This window comes from Schistocerca gregaria, chromosome 1, assembly GCF_023897955.1.
Source record: "Schistocerca gregaria isolate iqSchGreg1 chromosome 1, iqSchGreg1.2, whole genome shotgun sequence".
Classification (NCBI taxonomy): domain Eukaryota; kingdom Metazoa; phylum Arthropoda; class Insecta; order Orthoptera; family Acrididae; genus Schistocerca; species Schistocerca gregaria.
Genome location: NC_064920.1, coordinates 454,979,462 through 455,006,821, shown reverse-complemented (window position 1 = coordinate 455,006,821; position 27,360 = coordinate 454,979,462). Strand labels below are relative to the sequence as shown.

The 27,360-nt window shown below is 46.1% G+C and overlaps 1 protein-coding gene across 2 annotated transcripts in view; it reads right to left on the bottom strand.

Annotated features, from left to right (window-relative positions):
* LOC126352265 (exostosin-1) overlaps positions 1 to 27,360 on the bottom strand; it is a 1,075,747-nt gene that overhangs the window by 201,014 nt on the left and 847,373 nt on the right. The gene's annotated exons all lie outside the window — the stretch shown is intronic.

Sequence of the window (27,360 nt, the reverse complement as noted above, 5' to 3'; positions counted from 1 at the left end):
GGGGGGGGGGGGGGACGACGACGACGACAACGACGACTCATCCTGTGTGAAGAGGAGTCCCCACATGTTGGAAAACATTGAACTCTGTGATGGACACCCATGACGCTATGTCAGCCGACCCCCACCACGTTTCACTCTTGGGACATAGAAGTCGACCAAAAGTTGGAAACACTGTGAAACGAGACTCATCCAACCACATTATTTTCTTCCATTGCCCCATAGTCCACGTTTTATGGCTTCGGCATCAAGTTTTCGTGTTTCGGGCATTTGCATCACTGATGCGCGGTTCAGGAATTCTAGCTCGCCCTGCAGTTTCCTGCTTATGCAGCTCCCTTCGTGGTGCTTTGGTGCTGGCAGGGTTCGCGAGTGCGACATTCAGCTCTGCAGGGACTTTTGCACCTGTCTTTCTCTTACATTCCGTTATAAACTTGTTCAATGACCGTCCGCCACGAACACTCAACACACACTTCCGTCTGATTTGTTACTTAGCTGATGATGTTTTTCCCCTCTCACTGTATGTGGTATAAATCTTCGTTATGTTTCCTCTTGAAACACCAAACACTCCGGCTACCTAGTTTAGGGGACCATCAACCGTAAGAACACCAACAACTTTCTCACGTTTGGCTTCACTTAATGCACTCACAACTGTACAGTGTTTCGACCACGTCTCAGGTTTTTAACGTATTGAGGGCACTGCAAAGGTGCGGTCTGTGGGCACACACAACAGCGAAACCAGCAGGCTTGGTCAGCATCTGCATTCACATTCAAGCTTGCATTTCTCGCGGTGGTTTCATATTTTCGTCCAACCCTTTTATATGTGCGAAGGTTGGTGGACAATGTTATTATGCCTGACGCACAAACGTGTATTATGGTCTTGTAGTTACTGTGCTGTTGGGGCGCTTAGACCCTTGATACTTAATTACTTTTAAAAAAATCTGCTGTACTGTCACTGTTTCCCTATTAGCAGGTAAAATTAATCTCATCCGACAATCGTCTGTCCACTGACGGTGGAGACATCAGATCTCTTTTTCGTATTACAGGTATTTCAACTTCCAAAATATCTAATGTTAAAAAGTGAATGGGATAGGGAAGGCAGACAGCAAGAGACAATGAATTTCAAATAAATCTATACACTGAATGTTTTAACAGTTTAAATGCGAGGTAGGCACGTTACAAAATTTGAACGAAATCAAGGCACGACTCTGGTTCAAATTGTTCAAATGACTAAGCACTAAGTGACTTAATATCTGAGGTCATCAGTCCCCTAGACTTAGACCTACTTAAACCTAACTAACCTAAGGACATCACACACACCCATGCCCGAGGCATGATTCGAACCGTGCGACCACGCAGTTCCGGACTGAAGCGCCTAGAACCACTCGGCCACGGCGGCCGGCGAAGATGTCGTCGTTGACGGACTGTAGAAGGTGATAAAATAGCTTGCTCTCAGTGTAATGTAAATTAATGCATATTAGTAGGGAAGACAAACCCATAATGTTCGAATACAGAATTAATAATGTACTATTTATACAGTCACGTCAATTAATTATCTAGGCGTAACGTTGAAAAGCAATACGATATTGAACGAGCACGAAAGTACCGTAGGAGGGAAGACCAACGGCTAACCCTAGTTATTGGAAGACTTTAAGAAAAATGGTGTTCGCTTGTAAAGGAGATCGCACAGAGAACACTAGTGAAACTAATTCTTTAGTAGTGCTGCAATGTTTGGGATGCCCAACAGGTCGGACTAAATGAAGGTATCAAACCAATTCAGAGACGGGCTGCTATATATGTTACCAGCAGGTTCGAACAACACGCAGGTATTACGTAACTGATTCGGGAACTCATGGGAATCCCTGAAGAGAAGGCGATGCTCTTTTCCCGGTGCACTCTTGCGAAAATTAGAGAATCGGTATTTGAAGCTCACTGCAGAATGGTTCTACTGCCGAAAACGTCTATTTCGCGTAAGGACAACGAAGATGATAAAAAAGAAATTAGGGCTTGTCCAGAGATATATAGACAGTAATTTTTCTCTCGTTGTAATTGCGAGTGAAACAGGAAAGAAAATGACAAGTAGTGGTACAGGGTAGCCTCCGGCACACGCCACACTGTGGCTTCAGGAGTGCGTATTTAGACGCAGGGGACGACTGGCGTCCTGGCGTTTGAATTGGGTAACCTGTCCTGACGCCACGTCAACAGACACGGGGAAATACTATGCTGTTCATACGCAAAGCTGGATCTACAGCATAAATTTGAACACAACAGCCCCAAACTGCTACCACTTCTCGCCACCTCGCGGCTTTTCAGAACTTATGATCGATGAAAATGAATATTGTTCTCCCCCCCCCCTCCCCCGGCCTCTCAATTGTCCTCAACTTAAGGCAAACAATTCGTGGTTTCCGATGGCGGGGTGAAATTTATTTTAACGCATAAATTGGGCGATTAATTCTATCGGCGTTTTAATTAATTAAGCAATAATATTGTTGAGATGGCGAATACGTATACAGCATGAGCATGCGATTGCGAATACGATTTTTATTCAAATAAAGTCTCTTTCCTTGGATGAGTCTGAATTGAACCATGCTGAGGCTTCTCCACGTGGGCTATACGTCCCAAAGAAGTGTCAGTGTGCAGTCTGATGAGAAATTTGAATTGCCGCAAGCAGCTTTATTATGCACTGCTTTAGGCAGTATACTGGACACCGCAAATTTTTAGCGTCAAGACTACACAAATGAAGGAGTATCATAACGCACACGACGCATACTGCCTAGTGGGAACACGGTGACGTTTTGTAAACAAATTTCTCTCTCTTTTGTAATATATAAACACCAATATGTTTCCTCTCCCACTCTCATTTGCATTCCCAACTGCTGGGAAAATGCACACGCGCAAACAATATACATGTTTTGTGGAACTTCACTTGTAGCTCACTTTTCACTACGCAAAAAATCGTGTTTATGTCGCTGCCAAGGACAGCTCCCAAGTTTATACATCATATTGGACGATCATTTTCCTCAGGCCGGTTACTACAGCCGTGAATTTGTTATACGATAGTGGCATCTCTAGATTACCACGTCGTGTTAATATCTACAGCATTTGACAATAGCCTGTAAGACTGAAATTGGCCAATTGTGCAAAACGTAATAAAGTAAATACTTGTTAATTAAGCAATAGCTGAGGTGCAACCATGACAATCTCATTTATCACATGGAACGTCTGCTACGCGTTATTCGTTACTTAGATGCTATTAAGAGGAAAGTGTGACGGAATCTCGATTGAATAACAGTGAAGTTTATCATATCTCAAATCCCATTAGCCATGAAAGAGCAACCGGGAATAGACATTACAAAGAGTTGTCTTAAATATTTTTTTTTAGTATGGGTGCGGGAAGCATTTGCAATGAAGTATATCATGCAACAAAATACTGGAGTGTGGTTTTTATCACAAAGCTTTTATGCACATATATTGTAGTGAATTCTAGAAATTGATATACGGCATGATAAATGAAGATGAAATGGGAGATACGATACTGCGTGAAGAGTTTGACAGATCACTGAAATACCTGAGTCGAAACAAGGCCCCCGGAGTAGACAACATTCCATTGGAACTACTGACGGCCTTGGGAGAGCCAGTCCTGACAAAGCTCTACCAGCTGGTGAGCAGGATGTATGAGACAAGCGAAATGCCCTCAGACTTCAAGAAGAATATAATAATTCAAATCCCAAAGAAAGCAGGTGTTGACAGATGTGAAAATTACCGAACTATAAGTTTAATAAGTCACAGCTGCAAAATACTAACGCGAATTCTTTACAGACAAATGGAAAAACTAGTAGAAGCCGACATCGGGGAAGATCAGTTTGGATTCCGTAGAAATGTTGGAACACGTGAGGCAATACTGACCCTACGACTTATCTTAGAAGCTAGATTAAGGAGGGACAAACCTACATTTCTACCGTTTGTAGACTTAGAGAAAGCTTTTGACAATGTTGACTGGAATACTCTGTTTCAAATTCTGAAGGTGGCAGGGGTAAAATACAGCGAGCGAAAGGCTATTCACAATTTGTACAGAAACCAGATGGCAGTTATAAGAGTCGAGGGACATGAAAGGGAGGCAGTGCTTGGGAAGGGAGTGTGACAGGGTTATAGTCTCTCCCCAATGTTATTCAATCTGTATATTGAGCAAGCAGTGAAGGAAACAAAAGAAAAATTCGGAGTAGGTATTAAAATCCATGGAGAAGAAATAAAAACTTTGAGGTTCGCTGATGACATTGTAATTCTGTCAGAGACAGCAAAGGACTTGGAAGAGCAGTTGAACGGAATGGACAGTGTCTTGAAAGGAGGATATAAGATGAACATCAACAAAAGCAAAACGAGGATAATGGAATGTACTCGAATTAAGTCGCGTGATGCTGAGAGAATTAGATTAGGAAATGAGACACTTGAAGTAGTAAAGGAGTTTTGCTATTTGGGGAGCAAAATAACTGATGATGGACGAAGTAGAGAGGATATAAAATGTAGACTGGCAATGGCAAGGAAAGCGTTTCTGAATAAGAGAAATTTGTTAACATCGAGTATAGATTTAAGTGGCAGAAAGTCATTTCTGAAAGTATTTGTATGGAGTGTAGCCATGTATGGAAGTGAATCATGGACGATAAATAGTTTGGAGAAGAAGAGAATAGAAGCTTTAGAAATGTTGTGCTACAGAAGAATGCTGAAGATTAGATGGGTAGATTAGATAACTAATAAGGAGGTATTGAATAGAATTTGGGAAAAGAGGAGTTTGTGGCACAACTTGACAAGAAGAAGGGACCGGTTGGTAGGACATGTTCCGAGGCATCAAGGCATCACCAGTATGTATTGGAGGGCAGCGTGGAGGGTAAAAATCGTAGAGGGAGACCAAGAGATGACTACACTAAGCAGATTCAGAAGGATGTAGGTTGCAGTAGGTACTGGGAGATGATGAAGCTTGCACAGGGTAGAGTAGCATGGAGAGCTGCATCAAACCAGCTCAGGACTGAAGACCACAACAACAACAAAGACTGCCCCACGCTGTGTACCAAAAATAAAGGAAAACAGATGAAGTGAAGGATTAAAACGTGGGAACATTAGCATTCATTATTATACCGTCAATACTGACTCAGTAACTGCGCAAGTAGAGAGGGAATGAACTCTCTCGTCTCAGCACACGTCAGAGTCACGAAGGAGTATGTCGCAGGCACATCAGCCACCCCTCGTTGCTGTTGTTGCAGTGTGTTGGCAGCTAGCAGCTTTCATCTTCTACGTTCTGGTGTTTGCGGTGACGCCCTGGTTGGCTTAACTCCCATCTCCTTTTTGTTCTTCTTCTGCACTGGCCGACTTAAACCTCCAGTTATAGCGCCCTTGGCGGCCGAAGCAGTGTTCCTGGGTTCGCACTGTCGGCAACTACTCTCAGCAGTGACTATCTCGCAGAACAGCTGTTAGTGTAATATTTTGTGGCTGGGTTCAGACAAGAAGGAGCCATCAGGTAATTAATGATTCAAGTGACAGACTGAAAGAAAGTCCATTCGACATTCAATGGAAAATAAATGTGTCACAGGGTGACAACAGACGTCTAAATGAAAACTGGGATCAGACTTAATGTTCGAAGATCTGACTGACTGACTGACTGTTCACACTCTGATTATTCACCATATGATCTCTCCATCTGCCGGCCGGGGTGGCCGAGCGGTTCTAGGCGCTACAGTCTGGAACCTCGGGACCGCCACGGTCGCAGGTTCGAATCCTGCCTCGGGCATGGGTGTGTGTGATGTCCTTAGTTTGGTTAGGTTTAAGTAGTTCTATGTTCTATAGGGGACTGATGGCCTCAGAAGCTAAGTCCCAAAGTGCTCAGAGGCATTTGAATCATTTTTGAACCATCTCTCCATCTGTCTCACTGAATAGCCTGCTCTTGCTTGACAGTTTTCTCCGTGGGCTCTCACTCCCTGTCCTCCAGTGCTCTGAATATTCCATCGTAACGTCTTCGTCATTGGGGCGTTCAATATGCAATCTCACTCAGTGACCAATCAGTCCTGCGTAGTCTCTCCTCGCAGTCCTCAAGGAGGGTAATACTTACAATCTTGCAACAACTGGCGTGTAAGGCAGGAACTTCCGTCTCACTTTTATGCTGTTGCTCACAGTAGCAGTTCCCCAGCAAACCGTACACCGTTGGTCACTGCGTCAGGCGTTTGCATCTATGAGTTGTCAAGAATGCAGTTACTCAACAAAACACCCATTTGTCTGTAACGGGAATGCCTGTGGTTCGCTCAACTGTGCCCAGGTGCTCGTGCATTGGCAAAATTCCTATTGCTGTTCGTCAGACTTCGCAAGGGCCAACCTTCCGGAGAGAGGCAAACATCTCAATTAAGCTGTCCTTGTCTGGTTTTTGGGAAAATGTCTCGTACCAGTCGTGGCTTAAGTCTCCTTTCCCTCTTACTTTTGTAACACACACTTCAAGAAGAAGTAAAATGACGACGCACCACGAAAGAGTTATGCAAACTGATCTCAAACTGATGTTCATACAGGTAGCGACGGAATATGCGGAACTGAAAACTTTGGCGACCAACGGATAAATGTTTGACACTCCAGTGCGATTTGCACGGGCGCTGATGACCGCGCTGTTGTTCGCCCCACAAACCAATCATCTTCATCTACTGCGATTTCACCGCGCAGCTGGCAAGGATAGTAAACGGGGGACAAGTTGATACCAGGGCAAAAGTCTCTGCGAATGTCATTCCGCAAGGAACTGTCAATCACTCGTATCCCCTTCACGGTTCTTTTTGTGTATCATAATATATTGTACACAAGAAAGGTTTACTAAAACATCTGAAGACTGATACTAAACTAAGCATTTCAAACTTATCTTTTCTTTGTGAACATGACGCAACTAGTTCTCTGGCCCTACTGAATTTATGAGGGGCAATCAAATGGAAACCAAACACACGCCACAACGGAACCATGGAGCCGTTCCATTCAAAGGTAACCACCACACGCTTTCAGACGTTTGTCCCATTTAGAGACAAGACGACCAATTCCTGTTCGTAAACGCTCTCGGCCACTGGCGGATCCACAACCGCAGCCACTCTTTTACTACTTCACCCGACTGAATTCGACATCCGTACATGTCTCTCTTCTAGTTGCCAAATGTGTGAAAATCACAGGGCGAACGATCTGGGTTGTACGGAGGATGTTGCTATATTTCCCAACCGAATCTCTGAAGCGTAGCCTTTGTCCAATTGGCTTGGCAGTGCAGGCCGACCACATTCAACCAAACATGGATAGATCGTCTCGTCTCCCACTGGGAAAAGTGTCTTAACCCGTGTGGTTACTACTTCTGAATGGACCCGTCCCTGGTCCCGTTGTGTCGGGTATTCGGTTTCCATTTGACTGCTCCTCGCCGCACCGAATGGTCGCGCGGTTTGAGGCGCCATGTCACGGATTGCGCGGCCCCTCCCGCCGGAGGTTTGAGTCTTCCTTCGGGCAGGGATGTGTGTGTTGTTCTTGGTATAAGTTAGTTTAAGTAGAGACCGATGACCTCAGCAGTTTGGTCCCTTAGGAATTCACACATCTGAAGACTGCCCCTCATATATCTGGGCCGCTGAAACTGTTGAGAAAGATTATCATAAATACATCCGCACTACATCCGCTATAAAAAGAGATAATTTCTTTTACCTCCACACCCTTCCCTCCATTACGAAACTGACCACTCACTGAGACCTCAGGATGTCTTCTATAAGCTGGTCCTTATTTAACTCAAGTTTTAATAAAAAAATTAATAAAGTGCAGTCGGTTCCCTCACTTCGATTCGGTACTACAATCCACTCATCCACAGTATTCTTATGTAGCGCCTCCTCTTCTTGTCTGTATTTTTTACGATACACCTCTCACTTCCACGAAAGGTGACACTCCAGAAAGTGCTTTCAGAAAGTACTTAATATTTGATACTGACTATTCAGATACTCTGCAATTTGCACCTTGTCACTCTTGCCTAGCAAGAATACTTTCCTATCTTTGTTAACAGTCCTTACAACCCCATAGTCATTGAGGCTACCGTAGTCTCATGATCACCAACACCCTATTCTAATTCGAAAGTTAGTTGCTAGAAGGTCGTAGACACTACGGCCACGAGCCGTTTCCGTAAGTCTCTGGTCGAAGAAATTTTCTGGCAAGACTTTCACAAAACGTCCAATAATGTCCATCCAGAACGTACATTCAGAAACAAACAGGAACGAACTTTCGCGCATTATTGATAACGATTTTATGATAAGAGCCCAAAGGACTCGCCCGGATAGCCGTGCACGTTATCACGCCGCTTCCGGGAAGTGCCGTCCCCAGCTCGAATCGCCCAGCAGGGCAGCCTTGATGTGGTTATTAGGCGGTTTCCCCCAGTTTCCTCACGAAACATCAGTGCCTGTGTGATTTAGAAGTATGATGCAATGTTCTTTCGGAAATACGTGCACTGCAGCAACTGCAGCCGTCAAGAAATACCGGATGTGTATTCGCAGTAGCTGATATGAGCCACCTTCAGCTGTGTATTGGAAAGACCACAATGAAAATTTGTGGCGAACGGCAAACTGGGGATCGAACTCAGATTTCCCACTTCACGCGAGCGGTCACTTCAGTCGTTTCGCCCATCCGAGCAGAAATCACCGTCAGACCCAAATTTCCACATGTCGCTGTTCATGTGTCACAAATTGCACTCTCGACGGTAGTCGGTGCATGTGCGAACGAACACTGAATCGTATTTCTTAATAATACAGCCACTGTTATTTTGTATTTATTCGCCTATACCAGGCCCTCGATTTGCTACAACTATGACCTTCCTGGATGGGAGTATACGTTACGTACGAGTGCAGTTTGTAACACATGGACGACATACGTAAGTTTGGATCTGCCTTTATTCGAGCTCGGATGGTCGAAATGGTTAGGCGACTGCTTGCATAAAGCGAGAAGTCCGGTTTCAAGTCTACAAAAAGTGGCTCTGAGCACTATGGGACTTAACATCTATGGTCATCAGTCCCCTAGAACTTAGAACTACTTAAACGTAACTAACCTAAGGATGTCACACAACACCCAGTCATCACGAGGCAGAGAAAATCCCTGACCCTGCCGGGAATCGAACCCGGGAACCCGGGCGTGTTCAAATCTCCGTTTGGCACAAATTTTGACTGTCGTCATTTCCATATACAGCCGAAGGTGGCTCACATTAAGATGATACATCGTGAAGAAGAAGAAGAATACGGACTCTCACTACAAAATTTAGCTTGAGTAATTAATTACTTTTACATCTAACAATCGGCACAGTTGCGTGCTTTGTTCGCATGGTGCTTTTAGATTTTAAAGCAGGCAACAACATTACTTTTGCCTGTCGGGTGACAGCGTGTACCAACACGTACCTCCAAAACGCTAAACAGTTCAATCACACACAGAATCCAGTTCCTCCACTGAAATCATTACCTAAAAAGTCCGCAGAGGTGTGTTTCTCCGCATTGCTTGCTCTCCCGTTCATGCGCTTCAGTAGAAAGAGGCTATTTTATTTAATGGCGGGGACAGACTATCTCAGCAATCTACAAATTGCCACGGCAGCCGAACGCAGCGGAACGGAGAACTCTGGCTTTTGAGTTGCGCCATTTCTGAGACAATGCAAAGAGAAATGGCTAACAAGCGAATAGCCGGCGACTCTTCAAAGTTAACGCCAGGAAGAAAACATCAGCGTTTATTTGTTAAGGGCCCCCTCTCATCTCGCGGGAGAACAGAAGTTTTCTTCGGTAGCGCTCGCAATTTAATTGCTCCCGTAATCTCGTTAGGTCGCTTGTTATAGTCCAGAAGAGGCAATAAAGTAAAGATAAAATGCTCGGTTATTGCACCTAACGCTGGTCACTCGCGTCTGTCCACAGCATACATGCTCTTTTTGAGGTAGATGTACAAACTATCGAGAGTCACTCCCGTCTTGACAACGGCATTTTAGATGTTCCTAGGCAGCGAGGAATTGAATAGAAGGACTCATCTCTGCACGGCACTTCATGGACTTTACTGCATGATCTTTTCCACGGGATCACCAAACCGACCCTAAGTTACGCATACAGCTCGCCGATATATCGTTCAGTCGAACCCGGAAACAAGCCCGCATTTTTATGAGTGTTTGTGAGATATGCTCAGGCAGTGAGATCTACACCTACAAACAGTGTGCCCCGGGAGGAATGGTCTAGGGATATAATAGGAACGAAGATTCGAAGTAAGGAAGTCGAGTAAACATGTGCTCTGAAATGCAGATCTTAAGAGCTATGAGCAACTGTTGAGCAGAAGAGATGTCTTTTGTAGCAGCGAAGATGAACAAGTCCTCAGTAACTCTTAAGGTATGCACTTTAGAGCGTTTACTGAACATTGTTTCTTGTTCTGGGCTGCACAACCACCTCCAAAAAATTTGGAAAACTAAGAGCTTCCAATAGAAAAGATTTATATCATGGTATCGAATATGATTAAGTGTTCGTAGCTCTAAAGGGTACGCTTTTTAGACTTAATGTTTACTGCTTTGCTTCGAACACTCGTTCCCGCCATATACCTGAAAAGTGACCGTTCCTCCTGGTTCAAAATGGCTCTTAAGCACTATGGCACTATGGAACTTGACATCAGTCCCCTAGAATTTGAACTTCTTAAAACTAACTAACCTAAGGACATCACACACATCCATGCCCGAGGCAGGATTCGAACCTGCGACCGTAGCAGCAGGGCGGTTCCGGACTGAAGCGTCTAGAACCGCTCGGTCACAACGGCCGGCGTTTCTCCTGGGGTACCATGTATATTTACTGAGTAAGGCATTGTACAGTGAATGGTAAAGGTTATTTTGTACGAGCCCTTTTCCATTCGCGAACAGAACCGACAGAAAATAGGTGTTCGTGTTCTTGCATACGCGCATTCATCAGTCTCGTTCTCGTAATCCGTAAACGAGACATAGTAAGATGACAGCACAATTTTTACATTTACGACACCATCCTCGCTTCGGCCACCGTGTGTAAACTTGCTCCCTTTTCATTCCTACCACTTCTATGAAATTTCCAATACTGACGTTCAACAAGTCGTTCTCTCTTTTATAATACTCTTCCTCCCTTTCGACTTTGCCCCCTGGGCTAAGTTAGCTCTCCATCCTTATCAACAAGCCATCTAACTCTCCCGATTTTTCAAGTTTTCCCGTTGGATAGAATATTCCATCATATTTGGGGACACTGGGATTCATTACTGTTTATTCTCGTAAATGGCATTAATCTGAGCCCCCACTAATAACGCAGTTTACCAAATCCACAACTCCCGTGCACGCACGGCCTTAAATGTATGTTAGAGGCAAACTTTTAACTTTATAAATGAAAAACAAGAACTTCGAATTACCAGGTTTATTTTAGCTCTGCACGCAAACAACAACGTGAAGACGACCCACTGAACGACAAAGTCTCTTCGTGACTCATAGTCAGTCTGTCACCACTTTCACCCTATGCAAAAACAATTTAGCGCCATCTTGGAAACACACACACACACACACACACACACACACACACACACACACACATGTGCGACGTCCGCTAAAGCGTCAGCCAAGACTCTCACCTCCGTGACGTCAGACAAGTCCTATGTAAGGATTACGAAATGTCTTATGGCTCAAGTATCTCGTTAATTTAAGTTATGCTGATGGTAAACACAGGATGATTCATTTTTAGAACCCTATTCTTATTTTACAGTTATTCTGTTTCAAACGATGTAAGATGAAACACTATTATATTACGATCCATTCTATGCCATTATGTAATTGTTACGTATTTGTTGTCTGTTGCAGCTCTAACCAAAAATTAAGTGAGGACGGCGCAGAGACTGTGTATTTCTGACCGTGCAGTTAGGCTAGGAGTATGGCACTCGCCTGTAATTGTGCAACGGTAGTGGAGAGGGGAAGACAGTCTACTCTGGACATGAAAACAACAAAAAGACTGTAAAAGAATTGGTTGCATACAGGTTAGGTTACTCACCAAAGGGGCGCTGGGCCCCTGAAGAGAGTTTACACTGAAGAGGCTAAAGCAAGCGCTACTGCGGTGTCTGCGCAAAGTTCCTGGAAGTCCACCGAGATTTTATCAGAGGAAAGCTGCTTTATAACATGGTTTGGTCCAACGCATGATGAAGGATATCGACTGGAGACCATGGAAACCACACTTCGTCCAGGAATTGTCACCAGAAGACTGAGATTTTATGATGGATTTCGCTGAACAGACGTTACTATGGATGGAAGAAGAATCAGATATCCTGAGCGACATTTTGAGGTCCGACGAAGCTGTGTTAAATGTGAATAGGTTCATAAATCGCCGTAACATTACTGGGATCCTGGTAACGATTTAAAAATTGCAGTCACGTCCTTACATGACTAACTGGTGTGGTATTCATGACGATGCTTTTACTGGTCCTTACATTCTTCGAGAAACAATGAATAAGCAGAGGTATGTGCAAATGTTACAAAGTTTTGTTCATCCCATTGTTTTAAGCTAGGACGGTGTGGACAATGAGTACTTTATGCACGATGGGGCACCTCCCCATTTTGCGTTGATTTGGTGAGAATGGCTTGACAATAATTTTCCAGGCCGTGTTATTGGTCGTCGCGCTGAAATGTTGAGTGGCAACCGAGAAGTCCAGACTTGACGCCATCGGAATTTTTCCTCTTGGGATATTTGAAAGAGAAAGTGCATGCCAGGAAACCGCGTGACTTGCACACTTTAGAAGCAGTCACTGGAAAAGAGTGTGTGGCGATAGCAAACGACGTGTTGCAACGGTCTATCAGGCATGCTGTCAATCGACTACAGCGGTGTGTTACTAATGTTGGTGCCTGGGTGGAAATATGAAATGGCAAACAACAGAGTACATAACAGAATTTAAAGCAGCCATGTAACTTTGTTAATGAGTGACTAATAGTTACGTAAAAATAGGGATACAATAGTGGATCACCCATTGGTTAGCTCAGGGCATCTACACAACATTGAGAGTCCGTCACAAGCGTTACTTCTGGTCGAACAAAAAATGTGTTTATAGCGTTTTGACTGAACCGTGTTGGAAAGGGTGGCAAGGGCTAAAAATGTACGAAATCATTAGAAAATCATGTACTTTATGTACATTACATGATTCCGTTTGATCAAAGGATTACAAAACCGCAACTGAATTTCTTATAGGCAAGGTACGAGGAGCTTTCACTATTTTTTTTTTCCGGCCAATTGCGGTTGGAAAAATGCAGAATTTGTTGTGCGACATCGTGGAATATTTCTGCTTCAACCCCTACAGTTTCGTGATATTCTGACTGGTGGCAGCATAGCCTTCAAAATGGCGTCTGCTACACATGCGCGCTCCAAGCGGAGAGCTACCATTGAGTTTCTATTGGCGGAAAACCAGACCATCGGAGATTTCGTAGGCACATGCAGAATGTCTAAAGAGACCTGGTAGTGAACAAAAGCACGGTGAGTTGTTGGGCGAAGCGTCTGTTCTCATCGCAACAAGGTCGCGCAAACCTGTCCGATCTCCTGAGTGCCGGACGGCCGCACACAGCCGCGAATCTTGCAGTGTTGAAGAAACGAGTGCAGAGTGTTCGTCGCCACAAAACTGCAAGGGAATTCCTCCTCCACAGACATTCCGACACTTCATTAGAAGTGTTCGCAGCAGAATCCGAGCCGTTAATATGCACTAATAGGCACCTGGGTAATTTTCATCAGACACTGCACTAGCATTTGAAAATGGGAATGAATTCCTGGAATGCGTCGTGCTATGCATGAGGATAAACTGGTTTAGTGTTTTATCACCCTTTTATCGTCGTCGTCGTCGTCGTCGTCGTCGTCGTCAGTTCCCCCGTAAGGAGAGCGCTGAAAAACAGCTCCATGGCATTTTTTTTTCTGTCTCTGTTTTTCCCAGAAACTTTTCATATATTCACTGCGTTTCTTCTTCCCGTCTACTGTACACTTCTTTCCTGTTTCCTTCGACTTGGGTGTCTGCAGGAAGTTCTGCTTTCTGATTATGTCTCTGTATTTTTCCCTATCTGCCAAGTCTTTTGTGAAGATACCGTGTTTCTTGAAGCATTCTGTGCCTTCCTTTACCCATTTGCTTTTCAGTGTATTACTTGTCACTATGTTAAAAATCTTCTTGGTCAGCCTGTTTTGATTCATCTCTTTATGCTTCCGTAAAACTATGATCTTCTTTTCCTGATTTTGTTTTTAATCGTTTCTGTCTCTTCGTAAGGTTGTTTTGTCTGTCTCTTTCTCCATATACCCTCTTTCTAAAGCAGCCCATAGACCTTTCTCGGTATTTTCCTTTCTTTTTTTCCAATCATCTCGATTTTCGTTCTTCCCTTGATTACTGTTGTTTATGACGCATATAAGGCCTCTGGTAAAACTACTGTATTACTGTGTCTTAATTTGGCACAGATACTTCTTTCGTTGTAATGGTCCCATGTAAGTCTGTATGCTTTTAGTACTTGTGTGATTCTTTCTTCATTTGATATTGAGTTCAGTCCGGTTTTCTGTTTAAACTCTCTCAGACAGTTGAAACTCTCTAGTGTAAAAATCCAGACAAGTCTGTGTGTTAGGCACCGATACTCCAGCAGCGTCTGTTAGCTCTGTGAGCTCAGCTGTGACTTAATGTTCTGGAACTCAAAACTCCAGTCGAAATTATGTGAGATCTTATGGTATTTTACCACCAAAATCGTAACACAAACCAATAATCATGAAAACATTGGCCGCGCGGTCTATGGCGTCTTGCCACGGTTCCCCTCCCGCCGCCCCTCCCCCTCCCCGTCTGGGGCTCTAGGTCCAGTAGTGTGTAAGCCTTGGGAGCGATGACCTCAGCAGTTTGGTTCCATAGAAACTTACCACAAATTTCCCGTATGACAATGGGTGCAGTGTTTTATTATAAAACTAGTATTTAGGCCGTTTCTGATGCCAGTTATGCACTGAAATGTATTCAAATACAGACACACGTAAACAGGCAGAATATGGCGTGCGGTCGGCAACGCCTATATAAAACAATAAGTGTGTGTCGCATTTGTTAGATCGGTTACTGCTGTTGCAATCGTAGGTTATTAAGATTTAAGTTAATTTGAAGGTCGTTTTACAGTCGGCCTACGAACGATGGGACACAGCATCCCCAAGATAGCGTTGAAGCGGTTATTTTGCCGTACGACCATTTCACGAGTGTACCGTGAATATCAGGAATCCGGTAAAACATCAAACCTCAGACATCGCTGCACCCGGAAAAAGATCCTGCAAGAACGGGACCAACGACGACTGAGGAGAGTCATTCAACGTGACAGAACTGCAAACCTTAAGCAAATTGCTGCAGATTTCAATGCTGGGCCATCAACAAGTGCCAGCGTGCGAACGTTCAACGATACATCATCAATTTGGGCTTGCGGAGCCGAAGGCCGACTTGTGAACCCTTGATGTCTGCACGACACAAAGCTTTACGCCTCGCCTGGACGCCTCAACTACGACATTGGACTGTTGATGACTGGAAACACGTTTCCTGATCGGACGAGTCTCCTTTCAAATCGTATCCAGCGGATGGACGTGTACAGGTATGGAGACAACCTCATGAATCCATTGACCCTGCACGTCAGCAGGGGACTGTTCCAGCGGGTGAAGGCTCCGTAATTGTGAGTGGCGCGTGCAGTTGGAGTGATGTGGGACCCCTGATGCGTCTGTATGCGACTCTGACAGGTGTCACCTGTCTGCTCACCTGCATCCGTTCATGTCCATTGTGAACTGGGCAAGTCCAGCACGACAATACACAACACCCCAAACGCCCAGAATTGCTGTAGAGCGGCTCCAGCAACACTCTTCTGAGTTTAAATTCTTCCGCTGGCGACCAAACTCCCTAGATATGAACATTATTTAGCGTATCTGATATGCCTTGCATCGCGCTGTTCAGAAGAGGTCTTCACCCCCTCGTACTCTTACGGATTTATGGAGAGCCCTACAGGATTCATTGTGTCAATTCCCACCATCACAACTTCAGGCATTAGTCGAGTCGATGCCACGTGGTGTTGTGGCACTTGTGCGTGCTCGCGGAGCCCTACACAATATTAGGCAAATGTACAAGTTTCTTTGGCTTTCTGTATGTATAACTCGACATAGGAGTAGTGGCTGTTGATATTTCGTCCAGCCCCTATGCGTTCATAATGTCGTCGCTGAAGCGGCCACGTTTTTCGCCTCTGTGTCTAACGAGAGCGAGAGCTCTATACTGCTGGCTCCATACCGGTGAAGGTGTGCATCGTGGTGCGTGTTTTAACGGAGTCCGCACTGGACGCGACATTTCCATGTGGCCGGTCGCTTCTGCCACAGCATGCGAGCCAGCCGAGTGGAGACACTACGGTAAGCTAATTCTGGCGCCGACAGCCAGCCGCGCCGAGCGCGACAGGCCGCACTTTAGCGCGCGGCGGCTGGCCGCGGCAAATTGGCCGACGCGGAACGCCCACGGCCGCCGGAAGCCGGCGCACTCTGTAACGGCTCTGCCGCCCCATCCGCGCACATGAGGCCGCGTGGAGTTCCCAGTAGCGCTCTGCAGCATCTCGCGTTGCCGATGGCCGCTCTGCGGACGTCCGTACGAATAAAGTCCGCCTCGATGAGGGCCCGTTGTACAGACAACAAATAAAGGGAGACACCCAGCGAACAAAATACACGTCACCGCCGTAAGGAAACTCACAGGTCGCTTTTGAAGAACTGTTCGTGCTTTAGAACATGGGTTCCCAAAACTTTTCCTCTGACGGAACAGTGAGAAGGTCAATAAAGGTAATACACTACTGGCCATTAAAATTGCTACACCATGAAGATGACGTAATACAGACGCGAAATTCAACCGAGAAGAAGATGTGCAAATGATTAGCTGTTCAGAGCATTCACACAAGGTTGGCGCCGGTGGTGACACCTGCAACGTGCTCAAATGACGAAAGTTTCCAACCGATTTCTAATACACAAACAGCAGTTAACCGGCGTTGCCTGGTGAAACGTTGTTGTGATGCTTACTGTAGGAGAAATGCGTACCATCACGTTTCCGACTTTGATAATGGTCCGACTGTAGCCTATCGCGATTGCGGTTTATCGTATCGCGACATTGCTGCTCGCGTTGGTCGAGATCCAATGACTGTTAGCAGAATATGGAATCGGTGGGTTCAGGAGGGTAATACGGAACGCCGTGCTGGATCCCAACGGCCTCGAATCACTAGAAGTCGAGATGACAGGCATCTTATCCGCTTGGCCGTAACGGATCGGTAGCCACGTCTCGATCCCTGAGTCAACAGATGGGGACGTTTGCAAGACAACAACCATCTGCACGAACATTTCGACAACGTTTGCAGCAGCATGGACTATCAGCTCGGAGACCATGACTGCGGTTACCCTTGACACTACATCACAGACAGGATCGGCTGCGATGGTGTACTCAACGACAAATCTGGGTGCACAAATGGAAAAACGTCATTTTTTCGGATGAATCCAGGTTCTATTTACAGAACCATGATGGTCGCATCCGTGTTTGGCGACATCGCGGTGAACGCACATTGGAAGCGTGTATTCGTCATCGCCATACTGGCGTATCACCCGGCGTGATGGTATGGGGTGCCATTGGTTACAGGTCTCGGTCACCTCTTGTTCGCACTGACGGCACTTTGAACAGTGGACGTTACATTTCAGATGTGTTACGACCGGTGGCTCTAACCTTCATTCGGCCACGCGAAACCCTACATTTCGGCAGCATAATACACGACCGCATGTTGCAGGTCCTGTACGGGCCTTTCTGGATACAGGAAATGTTCGACTGCTGTCCTGGCCAGCACATTCTCCAGATCTCTCACCAATTGAAAACGTCTGGTCAATTGTGGCCGAGCAACTGGCTCGTCACAATATGCCAGTCACTACTCTTCATGGACTGTGGTATCGTGTTGAAGCTGCATGGGAAATGTACCTGTACACGCCATCCAAGCTCTGTTTGACTCAATGCCCAGGAGCATCACGGCCGATATTACGGCCAGACGTGGTAGTTCTTTGTACTGATTTCTCAGGATCTATGCACCCAAATTGAGTGAAAATGTAATCACATGTCAGTTCTAGTATAATACATTTGTCCAATGAATACCCGTTATCATCAGCATTTCTTCTTGGTGTAGCAATTTTAATGGCCAGTAGTGTAATTAATAAATTAATTGCCAAGACTACTTATAAAATACCAGCACGTATTCCGCAGTCTTCTACAGTACAATTACAATAAAACACATTAATGACACTGGGGAACGGAAGATGGTCTGTTTGGTTTCTCTGAACTGGTGGACCTACGAACTGTTAAATTTCATTTCCTCATAGCATTTACTCTGAGTGATGTGGTCGTGGAGCGCCATATTGTACTTGTAAATGTTGTCAACTATAACAAGGGAAGCGAAGTCTCCAATTTCCGACTACCATCTCACGCCACTGTTGTAACAGACACAATCAAAAAATAGAATGTATCTCCTAATGGAAAAAAAATTATTTTTGTCACCCCAACGTTAATTTTTTTCGTACACACGAGTTTATCAAACCTACTCAACTTTCCCATGCGAACACAGGGATCTGATTAAATTTAATCTATAGAACACTTACTTGTTAATTACGTGTTTTTCCCGCAAATTAATTTCCTACAGAATTCAAACGTCTGTTTGCTGAGCACTTAAATACTTTACTGACGTATTTTAATCAGATTTATGAAGAATGTATCAGCAATTCTGTCAACAGTGTTGTTACTGCGCAAAACTCCGGCAACAGAGGAAAGAGATCGTAATTGTTGAGTGAGTTTGGAGGCGCGGTGAAATGACTTTTCGCCATCTTCATTCTGCGCCGACAACACCATCGCGCTATACAGATCAGCCGCGTTTCTTGGAATGTGAGTTATAGAGGCTTCTTGTTGAAATGTGGTACATTTTGCAGTAAGTATATTAAGGCTGTTGTAACTGAACAGCTCAATGAGTAGAAGAGGGTCAATATTTAGAACACATATTTAATATGCAGGCAGGCAGGCAGCGTGTAACCACACTGTTAGATCGTATATGTTAGCAATTCTTCCAACAATGTCGACTTTCTACCGACCACTATTAATAATCGGAAGGGACCAAGTTAATGGCGGCAGTATAGTATAAGGCATTTTCACAAGGAATATTAACTGGAAGAAATGCCTAATGTTACTGATAATCGCGCACATGGCGCCAACAGTGATCTGCTATGGAATTTACATCCGTTTAACTATATCGTCAAAATGTCGCGGACCACTTCTCCACTTCCCGCGGAACACCAGGTATGCGCTAAAAGGTTAGGAACACCTGCGGCATAAATACAAGGTGACACTACACTGCTGACATTAGATTTGGCCCTAAGTGCTGTGTCAGCCACAAGAGCTTTGAAGTTCAGGTATACGTCCATCAGAGAAGTGTTCGAAATCGCTTATTGTTTAATGCTGTGAAACCAACACCGTGAAATCTTTTGTGGTCTGACGATGTTGCCATTTTACCTAATAACACGAAGGAAAGTCAAAAAAATCTTAAGAAGTGGAGAAATGCACTTTAAGTAAATAGCTCAAGCATCAGCAGAATAAAGATGGAGTTTTGATGTACAGCTTTAGCACCAGTGCTTCACAAACCACAGTTATCAGGCGACATAACGTCAAACTTCCAGAAGTAAAAATTATGAGTATCTGGTCTCAATGGTAAGTCCAGGCAACGTAGGAAAATTCGGGGAAAAATTCCTGAAGTCGAATGAAGTCCAGCGACTTACCTATCCTCCCTCACAGCCTACCCTCCCCCCCCCTCCTCTCTCTCTCTCTCTCTCTCTCTCTCTCTCTCTCTCTCTCTCTCTCTCTCTCTCTAGCCCGTCACACACGTAGAACACAATTTGTCCCTGAATACCAATTTACATTCAACATTTTTTGTTAACCCACTTCATTTAACAATGAACATTAATTTTATACTATTAACACACTGTTTTACAAACGAAATTCCTGAGGTGGCCAGTGTGGGGGTGATTTGCAATGTATAGTTGCTGTTGTTGTGGTCTTCAGTGCGAAAACTGGTTTGATGCATCTCTCCATACTGCTCCATCTTGTGCGAGCCTCTTCATCTTCTAATAACTGCTGCTACATACATATTTCTGAATCTGCTTACTGTATTCATGCCTTTGTCTCCCTCTAGGATACGTACCACCCACACCCCCTCCAGTACTAAATTGGTGATCCCTTGATGTTTCCGAATGTTCCCCATCAACCTAACCCTTCTTTGTGTCAAGTTTTGAAACAAATTTCTTCTCTCCCCAATTCTATTTAGTACCTCCTCATTAGCTACAAGTAACTTAAAAAAAAAACCTTCACACGCCAAGCTCGCTGAAAAAGTATTTTATTGGATGACCGGTTTCGATAGAGCTGGAGCTGGTAGTAAACATGACGCAACACAGTTGTGTTTACGTTTGTACATAATATTTTTTACATTTGAAATGTTGATGTGTGGTCATCTTCATAGTAATGGGAATTGCATATGCAGTGTCAGGCGATTAGTAAGACTAATGAATTATATGTTGTAAAGATTCAAAAGTATAAGTTCTGCCGAAACGTGTCATCTAATAAAATAAAATGCTTTTTTATCGACCTTGTCTTGTGAAATTTCCTTCAGTTACCCTACTTTAATAGCCTGATATTCTTCAATCCCCAGAAACGCCATAATTATTAGTCCTCGAGAAAAATGCGTAGAGTAGGAAACGTAATGCAATTTACTTTTGCACTAGGAAAGCTGTAAGCCGCGCTTTTAAAATTATTCAAGAAAAAAATAAAACACCCCAACTCCCACGCTCATACCCCAGAAGTCAGAATTTTTAGGCTGTTATTTATGGCACTCTCTTCTATCATCGTACAAAAGTTTGTGACTGCACAAGTACTTTCCCCTAACCGACCGTTTTTTAGTGTTCGTTGACAGTGCTAAATATCACAGGAGTGATCAACTCACTCTGATGTAGCTCAAAGAATAACGTCTGGCTGGACTAGTGGAGTATGCTTTCTGGGATTCTGTGCGATATAAGGATGCGCATAAAAAGAGAAGACACGTTATAAAATGCCTGTAAGACCATTTCTACGGTATGGAAGTGTAGTGTGGGGAATCAAAAAGAGACTCACCAGCAGAAATTCCATACAACGGAAGTGCGCCTGCTACGATAGGGGGAAAGGATTTGACACAGCGCCCCGTTCCAGGCTGTTAACGAAGGTACGAGCATATGTAATAAATTCACAGATATAAGAGCATATCGACGACTTCGTAAGTAGCAAAACCCAGTATGTTGTCCCTGACGGTAAATGTTCGTAAGGATAAGGGTATCGTCAGGAGCGCCCCAGGGAAGTGTGAGAGGACCGCTGTTGTTCTGTATATACACAAACGATTTGACTGACAGGGTGGACAGCAATCTGAGGGTGTTTGCTCATGATGCTGTGTTACACGCTAAGGTGTCGAAGTTGAGTGACGGTAGGAAGATACAAGACGACTTAGACAAAATTTCTAATTGGAGTGATGGATGGCAGCTAGGTCTAAATATGGAAAAATGTAGTTTATGCGGATGACTGCACGGTTCAGTTACAGTATTACTACTGTCTTGTTTGACACACTTAAGTACTTTCAGTAACTGAGGTTAACGGTGCAGAGCGATATGAGGAGGAGCGAGCATGTGAGAACAGTATTAGGGTAGGCGAATGGTTGGTTGGTTGATTGGGGTTGAAGGGACCAAACAGCAAGGTCATCAGTCCCTTGTTACAAAGACGGTCAGTTCCGACAGAGGGACAGCTCAGAAGAGTCAAAAACGATAAAGGTAAAAGGTAAAAGGTAAAAGGTAAAAGGCTAAAAAAGTGCAGTTGTGTCGTCAATGATAAAAACACAAGGAGGGAAGTCAGTAAATGGGCAAACTCAAGAGAGGAAATATCCCACCTGTGAAGCAGTACAAGCAAGACCACATGCTATTTAAAAGCGTTCAACCGCCAGAGTGTAAAAGGGCGGATTGTAAAAGGGATTAAACAAACCTAAAAGGCGATAAAAACAGTAAAAGGGAAAAAAGAAGGAACATGGCCAGGGAGGGGAGTCAGGAATCTCCAAGCACAGCCTACAGTGGGAGACATCCCAAACCTCACCGCCCTGCCCCTACTCCAGAGGGAGATAAAAATCCTTAAAACTGAGAATAAAAACCACTTTCACGGAGGAAACTGAGAACCAGTTCAACCATCCGGGAATCGTCTGCTAATATTAAGGGTAAAGTGCAGGGAAGTCTGTACTTAGTACGCAGAGCTAAAAGAAGGGGGCATTACACCAAAATGTGGGCCACTGACTGGAAAGCTCCACAACCACAAAGTGGGGGTGGCTCATCACGCAAAAGAAAACCATGGGTCAGCCTGGTATGGCCGATGCGAAGACGACAGAGGGTGGTTGAGTCCTTTCGCGAGAGGCGTAAGGAAGAACGCCATGGGACAGGTGTCACCTTAATCGTACGAAGTTTATTAGACAAGGAGGTAGCCTCCCAGGATGTGGCCCATGATTGCGCAAAGTGGGATTTGAGATGAAGCCGTAAATCCGCCACAGGAGGGGTGACAGGGAATGGGGGGTAAGAGACTGCTCCCCCAGCCAAACGATCAGCAAGCTCATTTCCTTGGATGCCCACATGGCCAGGGACCCAAAGGAAGCTAACAGAACAAGCAGCATGGTGGAGATCAGCGAGATGGTCATGGATGGAGGAGACCAAGGGATGACGGGAGAAACACTGGTCAAGTGCCTGAAGGCCACTCATTGAGTCTGTACATAACAAAACGCGATTGAGCTTGGACTGTTTAATAAAGGCCAGGGCCCGGGAGACCGCCATCAATTCCGCAGTGAACACCCCACATGCATTTGGCAGGAGATGATTTTCCATGCCTACAGAGGAGGTGAAGGCATAGCCCACACGATCAGCAGATTTAGAGCCATCAGTGTAAAAAACAACAGCATCCCGAAACTCAGATAAAATGCGGCGGAAAAAACAACGGAACACCATCGGGGGAACGGAATCTTTCGGACCTCGGCAGAGATCCATCCGAACTCGGGGCCGAGGAACTAACCAAGGAGGTGTGTTGGGGAGGGAACGTGGGATACAGGAAAAGGAAGGAAGCTGAAAATCACGGCGAAGAGACGCTAGGCGGAGCCCAACCGGTAAACCCGCACGAGGGCGGGAGTCAGGTGGGCGACTTCCTTGGGCAGGGAACACGATAGAATAGGAAGGATGAGTGGGAGAGGAACGGACAGCGATTGCATACGAAACCAGAAGCTGGGAGCGCCGAACGGAAAGGGGGGGGATCCCAGCCTCAACCAGGAGACTATCTACAGGGCTAGTCGGGAAGGCACCGATGGCCAAACGGATACCACGATGGTGGACCGGATCCAAGAGGTGCAATGTAGAAGGGGCAGCTGAACCGTAAACTTGACAACCATAGTCCAAGCGAGACAACACTAAGGCCCGATAAAGGTGGAGGAGAGTGGAACGGTCAGCACCCCAAGAGGTGTGGGCAAGGAAGCGAAGGACGTTTAGTTTACGGAAACATCCTATCTTCAGGCGTCTGATATGAGGCAGCCAAGTGAGCTTGTTGTCGAAAAGAAGGCCAAGGAAACGAAACTGTGGGACCACAGGTAATCGTTGTGCATTGAGATAGAGCTCTGGATTGGGGTGGACTGTCACACGGCGACAAAAGTGGACCACTCGCGATTTTAAAGGAGAAAACTGAAATCCGTGTGAGATGGTCCATGCAGAGGCACGCCGTATAGCACCCTGGAGCTGACGCTCTGCAGCGGCCATCGAAGAGGAACTAACCCAAATGCAGAAATCATCCACATACAGAGCAGGAGTGACCAAAGGACCGACGGAGGCCACAAGTCCATCTATAGCAATGAGGAACAGAAGTACACTCAATACGGAACCCTGAGGGATGCCATTCTCCTGGGTTCGCGGAGAACTTAAAACTGTACCAACCCTAACCCTAAACGAACGATGAAACAAGAACTGGCGGATAAAAATCGGGAGTGGGCCCCGAAGACCCCACTCATGAAGTGTAAGTAAGATATGATGGCGCCAAGCCGTATCATAGGCCTTGCGAAGGTCGAAAAATACAGCAACCAAATGGCGGCGCTGGGAAAAGGCCTGCCGAACTGCGGATTCCAAGCGAAGTAAATGATCGATCGGAGACCGTCCCTCTCGGAAGCCACACTGGTAAGGGGACAACAGACGCCGAGATTCGAGGACCCAAGTGAGCCGACGGGCTACCATCCGTTCAAGTAACTTACAAACAACGTTCGTCAGACTAATTGGCCGATAGCTGTCGACGAACAGGGGGTTCTTACCGGGCTTAATGACGGGAACCACGATGCTATCCCTCCATTGAGAAGGGAAGTCACCCTGGAGCCAAATACGGTTAAATACCCGGAGAAGATGTCGCTGTTGTGGAGCACTGAGATGTTGAAGCAGTTGGTTATGAATGAAGTCTGGGCCAGGGGCCGTATCATGAGAAGAGGAGAGTGCGGAAAGAAGTTCCCATTCAGTAAAAGCGTCGTTGTATGATTCAGACTGGCTGGGGGTAAAACATAAGGCGGAAGCTTCGGCCCGCTGTTTCTGGGGAAGGAAAGCAGCCGGATAGGAGGCTGATGCCGACGCTGTTGCAAAATGGGTCGCAAGGTGTTCCGCGAGAATCAACGGGTCCGTGCAAAGGCCATCCGGGAGGTGAAGACCCGGGAGGGTAGACTGCCGATGGCAACCTTGGAGAGAGCGAAGTGTAGCCCATACCCGCGACAGAGGGACAGCAGAACCGAGGGAAGAAACAAAGCGTTCCCAACACATCCGTTTGCTCCGTTTGATTAAATAACGGGCCCTTGCGCGAAGGCGTTTAAAGGTAATAAGATTGGCAACAGATGGATGCCTCTTAAGGTGTTGCAAAGCTCGACGGCGATCACGGATGGCAACGGCAATGTCCGAACTCCACCAAGGGACCTGCCGGCGGCGAAATGGTCCAGATGAGCGCGGGATAGCAAGGCTAGCAGCGTGAACAATCGCGTCAGACATGTCACGTATGACATCATCAATACCATCCGACAATGAGGGAGAAAAAACGACCTGTGCAGTATACAGAGGCCAATTGGCACGTTGGAAGGACCAACGAGGTGATCTGTCCATGGGGGAGCGGGAAGGGAGCGAGAGAATCAACGGGAAGTGGTCACTATCGCAAAGGTCGTCGTGCGGTGACCATTGTAGGGAAGGGAGGAGGGAGGGAGAAGAGAGAGAAAGATCAATGGCAGAAAAGCTACCATGACCGGCACTGAAATGGGTAGGGGAGCCATCGTTCAGAAGGCACAAGTCGTGGTCGGTAATAAACTGGTCAATGAGATGACCCCGACTAGATGGAAATGCACTGCCCCACAAGGGATGATGTGCATTAAAATCGCCAAGTATAAGGAAGGGAGGAGGAAGTTGCTGAAGGAGGGCACTTAAGGAGGCAGGTGTAGGAGTTCTGTCAGGAGGGAGATACAGATTGCAAATTGTGACTCCAGAGTCCAGGTGGATCCTAACAGCAACTGCTTCCAATGTAGTTTGGAGAGGAATCCACGTGCTGGCAATGTCCGTTCGGACCAACGTGCAAACTCCGCCAGACGCCCGTAGGGGGCCGACCCGATTTCGACAGAAAGCACGGAAGCCACGGAGGGTTGGTGAGTGACCACCAGTAAAATGAGTTTCTTGTAGAACCACACAAGCCGCAGAGTAAAACGAAAGAAGGGATTGCAACTCCGGTAGGTGACGGTAATAGCCATTACAGTTCCATTGGATAGCCAAAGAACGATGAGTCAATTGGGGGGTGAACAGGCTAATGTCAGTCATGCCGGTGGGTCACCACCCGTCACCGACAAGGAGGGGGCGACATCCATGAATAACAGGTCAGAGTTAGGTTGTGAAGATGGGGACGAGACCTCTGGCGATACCAGAGACTCCTTGTCCCGGGACTTGTGCTTCTTCTTTCTTTCTGTTTGGGATCGTGGAGGGCTGTGCAACAAAATGGAGCCAGCCACAGCAAGATCGGGAACAGAAAGAGAGCGGGCGATCTGGGGGCCCGCAGACCGTGGTTCTCGTGGTGGCCGTGTGGCAGCAGACCTTTGGCCTGGAAGGTGCCGGGAAGGGGGATCCTGCGAGGGGCGCCCATGACCGGCAGACGCCGAAGAAGCAGGACACTTCTCCAGCCGGGGAGAGGAAGCGGTGCCCGGGGGGGATGGTGTGGGAACCGCAGGGGGAGGGGGGAGGAAAGGGGTTCGGGACTGGGGTAAGGAATGAGGAGGAGGGGGTGAAGATACTGCTGAAGCATAACTAGTTGTCAGGGTCACTGGATGAAGGCGTGTATACTTTTTACGGGCCTCGGTATAGGTGAGACGATCAAGAGTCTTATACTCCTGTATCTTTTTCTCTTTCTGATACACTGGGCAATCCAGTGACCGTGAAGAATGATTTCCACGACAATTTACGCACACAGGAGGGGGAACACAGGAACTTCCCTCATGGAACGGATGCCCACAGTCACCACAGAGGGGGGCCTGCGAACAGCGCGAAGACATGTGGCCAAAACGCAAACACTTGAAACATCGCATAGGTGGTGGGATGTATGGCTTCACGTCACACCGACAGACCATAATCTTGACCTTCTCAGGGAGGGTGTCCCCTTCAAAGGCCAAGATAAAGGCACCAGTGTCAACGCGGTTGTCCTTCGGACCCCTCTGAACCCGCCGAACAAAGTGAACCCCCCGCCGGCTTAGATTGTCCCGAAGTTCCTCATCAGATTGCAGGAGGAGGTCTCTATGGAAAATTACACCTTGCACCATGTTCAAGGACTGGTGTGGGGTAATTGACACAGGAATCGTACCAAGATGGGTACAGGCACAGAGAGCTGCAGACTGGGTAGCTGAAGCGGTTTTAATCAACAGCGACCCAGACCGCATCTTGCTGATAGAGTCCACCTCGCCAAACTTGTCTTCGATGTGTTCAACAAAAAACATAGGTTTCGTATGAGTAAAAGTATCCCCATCAGTTCTGGCGCAAACCAGATAGCGAGGGAAAGGTTTCGCCCCCAGCCGACGAGCCTGGCCCTCCTCCCAGGGGGTAGCCACGGAAGGGAAGGCGGAAGGGGCAGAGGAAGCAGCACGTGAAGAATCTTTTCCAGTCAAAGAGACGGCCGGAGAACGGCCAGAGTTGTGGACTCTTATGCGTTTCATGAGCATAGTGTCCGCCCTGATACCAC